General features: G+C 42.5%; 1 long non-coding RNA gene across 1 annotated transcript; it reads right to left on the reverse strand.

Moving 5' to 3' along the window:
* Positions 1–473: 473 nt before the first annotated feature.
* On the reverse strand, positions 474–4,741 carry LOC141578082 (uncharacterized). Its single transcript, XR_012507951.1, has 3 exons — positions 4,500–4,741; positions 1,893–1,986; positions 474–619 (listed from the first exon to the last, which is right to left on the reverse strand). It is a non-coding gene; the product is annotated as an uncharacterized LOC141578082 (long non-coding RNA).
* Positions 4,742–5,472: the final 731 nt, after the last annotated feature.

A 5,472-nucleotide genomic window follows, 5' to 3' on the forward strand; every position in this document is an offset into this window, starting at 1 on the left:
CTTCAGGCTGAGACAGAGGCACCAAGGTTTATTGACAAGCTTGTTGTTGAAGTTGTTTATTTAATACTTTGCTTCCTTGATGAAGTGGATCTGTTGAAATTGTTTATGTCTGGACTATCTTCCCCTCTCTCCTCTGCCTCAGGACTTCTCCTCATAAATAGTATGAATTCAGCCTGAACTGATTCAGGAAAATCAGAAAATAAAAAATTAGCCCACACAAATGTCTGATAAGTCTTTGTATTTCAGTACTTCCTAAAACTCTTAGAAACACAAGGAAGGTGTGTTACCTCGGGGACTGAGTGCATTTGAAGTGTGAGGAATGTAAGTGTGATCTGGTAAAGGCACAGGCTCTATAGACAGTGATCCCTGTTTGGATCCTGGCTCCCCTAAGTACTGGAAACATGACCACCCAGAGCCTCAGTTTCTTCAAGTGTTAAGTGGGCAGATGGAGCTCACCTCCAAGTGGCCAGGTCAAAATGAGATGGTACGAGTGACTCTCAGGCAGAATGCTTGTCAAAATGCTAGTTGCTCTTGCTGCTTTATAATGTCTCATTAGGTAATTCCGTTGTCCATTGGCTTGCGAATACCTCCTCATTTGATTTAAAAAAAATAGCATGCCCTAAAAATTTTAAAAATAAGGAATGAAGATTTACTGATTAATGCTGGTTGTATTTTTATAGGTCATTTATTAAAAAAAATGTAGGAGTTCTCTAAAGAGAATTTATTCTGTGTGCCTAGAATAAGATTCAGTTAAAAATGATTTTCCTTTAAATGCTTTTCAGAAATTTTCTGTGATATTTTTCTTGAATAGTAGTTGAAGATTTCTGAGAAGGTTTTACATTTAGAATAGTTTATTCTTGTAATAATTGACACGTTAAATAAATGATTCAAACCCTGGACAGCATAAAGCCCTGGCTTTTTTTTTTTTTAATATATATAATTTTGGTGGTTAGTGCTATGACATATTATTATTTATTAACGGTTTTGATTTTGCTTCTGGGTTGTCCTAGGTTTCGGCACATGTGCCTTGGAAGGTCTCTCGGGCAAAGATGCTTATTTAAGAAGGTTGTCATTGTAAATGCTCTCAAGAGGATTAAACAAATTCCACAGCAAATAAATGAACATGTTTGGAAGGTTTTCCACCCTCATGTAATTTCCAGAAAACAGACATGATTCACTTGCTAAACCAAACACACAGGTACAGTAATGAGCCTGGCTCACATGACTGGACAGCACGGAGGGAGCCTCATCTATTGGCGTGGGTTACGCTGCAGGAAGCGCAACTGAAATTTTAATTAGAATTTATTTCCAGCGAGTGCTGCTTCCGCGTTTTTCTCCCCAAATTAAGGAAGCGCCCTCTTTGCCTGGCCATCAGTCTGCAAAGCCACACGGCTCACACACTCCCCTGTTCATCAGAAGGCTGGTGGAGTCAGTTTACTTGGACACACTTAGCTACACTCGCAGCGGGGATCATCAGTCTCTTCTGTGTGTTCACCTCCACGTGCAGAGGAGAAAATCGACTTTTGCTGCCGACAAACCCTAATTGACTACCAGTTGTTTCAGAGGGACTGTGATGTTGAAAACTGGTATCCCTTTCATTTTTATATGTTGGATGCTGACAAATTGCAAGGCCACACCCCCACTGTAAGTACACCCACCAGGGAGGGTGTCGGAGTTTGAATCTGTGTGTTTTAGTATTCAGATCCTGGCACTGGTCAGCTTTCAGTGTTCTCGTTGGGTTTGGGAGACTATTTCTCAAGCGATTTCTTTGGCTACCAATAAATTTGCAAAGCCGTCTCCTTCAGTGGAGTTCCGATGAGTTGAGTTGGGAGGGGCATGTGAAATTGAGGAGGGCAGAGAGGTGCAATGAAAACTAGCCACCATCTGGTTACCTCTCATTTTTTATGGGCCAAAGATGCTTGTCTTCTTTTCTTTCCTCCTCCATCCATCCCTTCAGGTCAGGGAGTCGTCTTCAAGAATTTCATCCTAAAATGTAAAGTAATGATGAAGGCAGTGTGTTTCTTTGGTTGATTTCATTTGATTTGCGTTCATTGTTAAAGATTTTCTGGTGAGGTTCTTATGAGCTCTTAAAAGCTGGAAGAGCAGCACAACCAAGGAGAGAAAGTCAGAGGAACGAGTCTGCGGCCCCTGTGAGGTCTGCGGGATGAAGGCAGGAGATGGGGCAGAGGCAGCACCGTGGCCTCCCCTGCAGCCCTGAGGGCAACGTGCGCATGTAAAGCCAGCGTCTCTTGTCACCATGTGTTCTAACAGGACTCCCACTAAAGGAATGCGAGATTTGGGGAGGCCTTACCTTTTACCCTCTGGTCAAACATCTTTAATGCTGACTGTATTTATTCAAGATGACACAGAGATCACCTGCAGAGCGTGAGGGAGTGGTGCTTGCTTCCTGTCTTGCCCGCCCCAGGCTCACTCATCAGATACCTGATTCTCGCAGGCACTGCAGTGCCCGTTGGGGGAGCTCTGCTCCTGGGGGTTTCTGCTCCTGTGGGGGGAGCTCTGCTCCTCGGGGAGATGGGCACTGGAGTGCGCACATTGGAGCCGGTCGCACCAGCGCTGATACCTCTCTACGTGTTGTGCCTTTTGTGTAAGTAGTAGAGGTGGGATCCAGAGTCTTCCTGTGTCTACGGAGCTCTCCAGCAAAGCCAACTTGGAGGAAAGAAAGAAAATGCCTACTGTTCCATGACTGTGTCCTAAGGGTTTAAAGCTCATGCGGAGCACACGTGAGATCTCATTCAGTAAATACTCTGGGGTCTTTTCTCTGACTTGTCATGAATTTGGCATTCTCTTAATGTTATTTCTCTTAAAACATGTCTAAGCAACCATTTTTGTGTGATGGTTATTGTGCGTAAGTGTCCTGAAGAAGCTGTTGTGGATGGAAGTGTGGGCATCAGTGGTACCAGAATGTTTGGTGGCCCTGGGGGCTGCCCGAGCTCCACAACATTTGTTACCAGCAGTCTTTCAGATTGCATCTTATTCCAGAGCTCACTGGGGCTCCCATCTCTCACTACGTATCTTGAGAGAATATTTGTTCAGAGGGTAGGGGACAGGATGCTTCCAAGTCTGGGTTCTGGGATTCCCTGTCTAAAGGTGGCACTGGCACAAATCCTTTATTCATGGAGTAATGAAGCCCCCCAGTCTCGTGGCTAATTGGGACTCCCTGTCCTTCTTCATGTTAGGAGCCGGAGGGCTTGGGTTAGGCCCCCAAACCTGTTTTGGTGAGCTTTCAGCCCTATCACACCACCTGTGTTGTCCCGTTTCAGTCACATGACTTTGATTTTTGCTGGTAGGTGTGACTCCTGGACAGTGCCTGGGACTTCCAGGTTTCCCCTACAGTAGGGACACTGAAGAAAGTTCACCCCATATGGTGTGTTCGGGGGCCTCGAGGACAAGTAGGGACCCATAGACAGATATCTGGATGGGTGGTGATCAGGCCCGAGTCTTGGAAGAACAGAGATTCCATTACTGTTTTAACAGTGAAATTGAGGGAGTAATTCTGGAAGGTCTGATGCAACTGAGATTAAAATTATTATATGGTTTTATTGTTAGCAGGAGTGGTTTTTAACCCTTAGACCCAGTCCCCCCTATTTATAATAAATATTTTGTAACAATTCTTTTCTGGTGCCCGGAAGTGAACGTCATAGAAAATGTAACCTAAGTATAAATATGATAAACAAATAGGTAGATGGAAAGATGTGGTGCCTAAATTCTTATATTATGGGGTATTTTATATTCTATGCTAATTAGTGACCTCTCAGGACAAAAGGCACATACAAAGGGAGTCACTTCTAATAAACTATTTTTTCAAGCCTTACCTAAATGGGAAACAAGTGGCTTCAGAATGTTAGAGCACCTCCCATGTCCCCGGGGAAATCTCCTTGTCAGAGTTACAATTGCTGATGGTGTCCTGTGCTAAGTGCAAGCAGATGCGGTTCGGAAGCTGCCCGGAGGCTGACTCCGGGGATTCCTTCTCCGTCGCAGCAGTGATGGAGCCTTGCCTTTGCTGACCTCAACCACAGAGGCGATTTTGAATCTCTGAAAACTGCCATACCAGTGTTTATCACAACCCTCACAAGATACATTGAATAAAGTAGAAAACTTTAAGTGTCTCCTTTAGGATAGAAATAGGGTATAAAAGAAATAAATTAAAAATTCTAGTGCCCGAATAAGTGCTACATTACACTGGCTGCATCGTAAGGTTAGAAAACTTCATTACCACTTTACATACCACATCTTGCAGTTAGATTTTATTTATTTTTTTTCCTAAAGAAAAAACAATCATTTGATGAGTTCTTGTGTCAGAGGTGACGAGCAGAAAGCAAGTGTAAAACCAGGAATCGTGGTGCTGGTTAGTCTAAGGCCATCTACGTCACTGTGCAGATCATCTTTACTCATTTTACTGCACTTTTTGGAATCACCTTCTCACTTGGAAAAACCCCTGTGACAGTTGGATTTGTTAGTAAAACAATTCTTTTTCTTACCTAGAACATCAGTGATGTTTTCAAGATGATAAAAAAAATTTGCCCATGGCATTTAAACAGTTGCTTGTTCTCGTAACTCATGGCTCACGGTCTCGTATTTGTCACAATTGGAGAACTGTGTTTTCTTTGTGCAAATTCTCATTGCTTTGGTGACGCAGGGACACTTGTCCTTACTGGATGGAGTATGATAGTAGTTTTTTGCATTCTCTCCCTAAATCTGGAGTCCTGTGTTATGTTTCCTGTTAACTTAAAAAATAGGAATATTGTTATTTACCTAAATATCTAACCTCACACCAGTGGTGCATATTAAATTGGTCCAAATGGGAATTCCAATATTAAATGAGACAGTAATTTCACAACCCACTTTTCCAAAAATTTGGATTGATGGTTCAATTATACCAGGGACATTAGCTGTTTTAATTGAATCAATCATTGCTTTCTTCAATAAAATTTTCCATTCCATCTGCTCTTTCGGTTTATTGTTCTTCAGTGTTTCATTTGCTTTCTTTCCCAAAAATATATGATTTTGGCTTTTGTCATTGAAAATCCTTGCTGGTTTTGCTACCTCATGCTGGAGAGGAAGGCTTGTGACTGTTTTATAGTCACTGGTTTCATGGTTGTATGAGTGCTTAATGCCACGTTGCAGGGGTGTGGAGACCTAATGAATTGTGTACATAAAAGGCTTATTATACACTGAGTGCAGGGTTAGTGTTCGCAGCCCATGTCATCAGTATCATAATTAATCCATTACAATCATCCTCTATTAATCAGTGTTATCCTTCTAACGTCTCCAGGAGAAGAAATGTAGTAGTCTAAATGCAAATCTTTGCCAAACTTTGTCAATTCAAAACCTTTAAAGCTTTGCTGTCAATAGGACTGTGTGCTTTCTGTCCCTAATTCTACTTCTCCTGACCCAGGATGCAGTCTCCACATCTGATGATCCGTGAGACACTGGATTCTTGAACCCATGGCT

Source organism: Camelus bactrianus, chromosome 7 (genome assembly GCF_048773025.1).
Source record: "Camelus bactrianus isolate YW-2024 breed Bactrian camel chromosome 7, ASM4877302v1, whole genome shotgun sequence".
NCBI lineage: Eukaryota > Metazoa > Chordata > Mammalia > Artiodactyla > Camelidae > Camelus > Camelus bactrianus.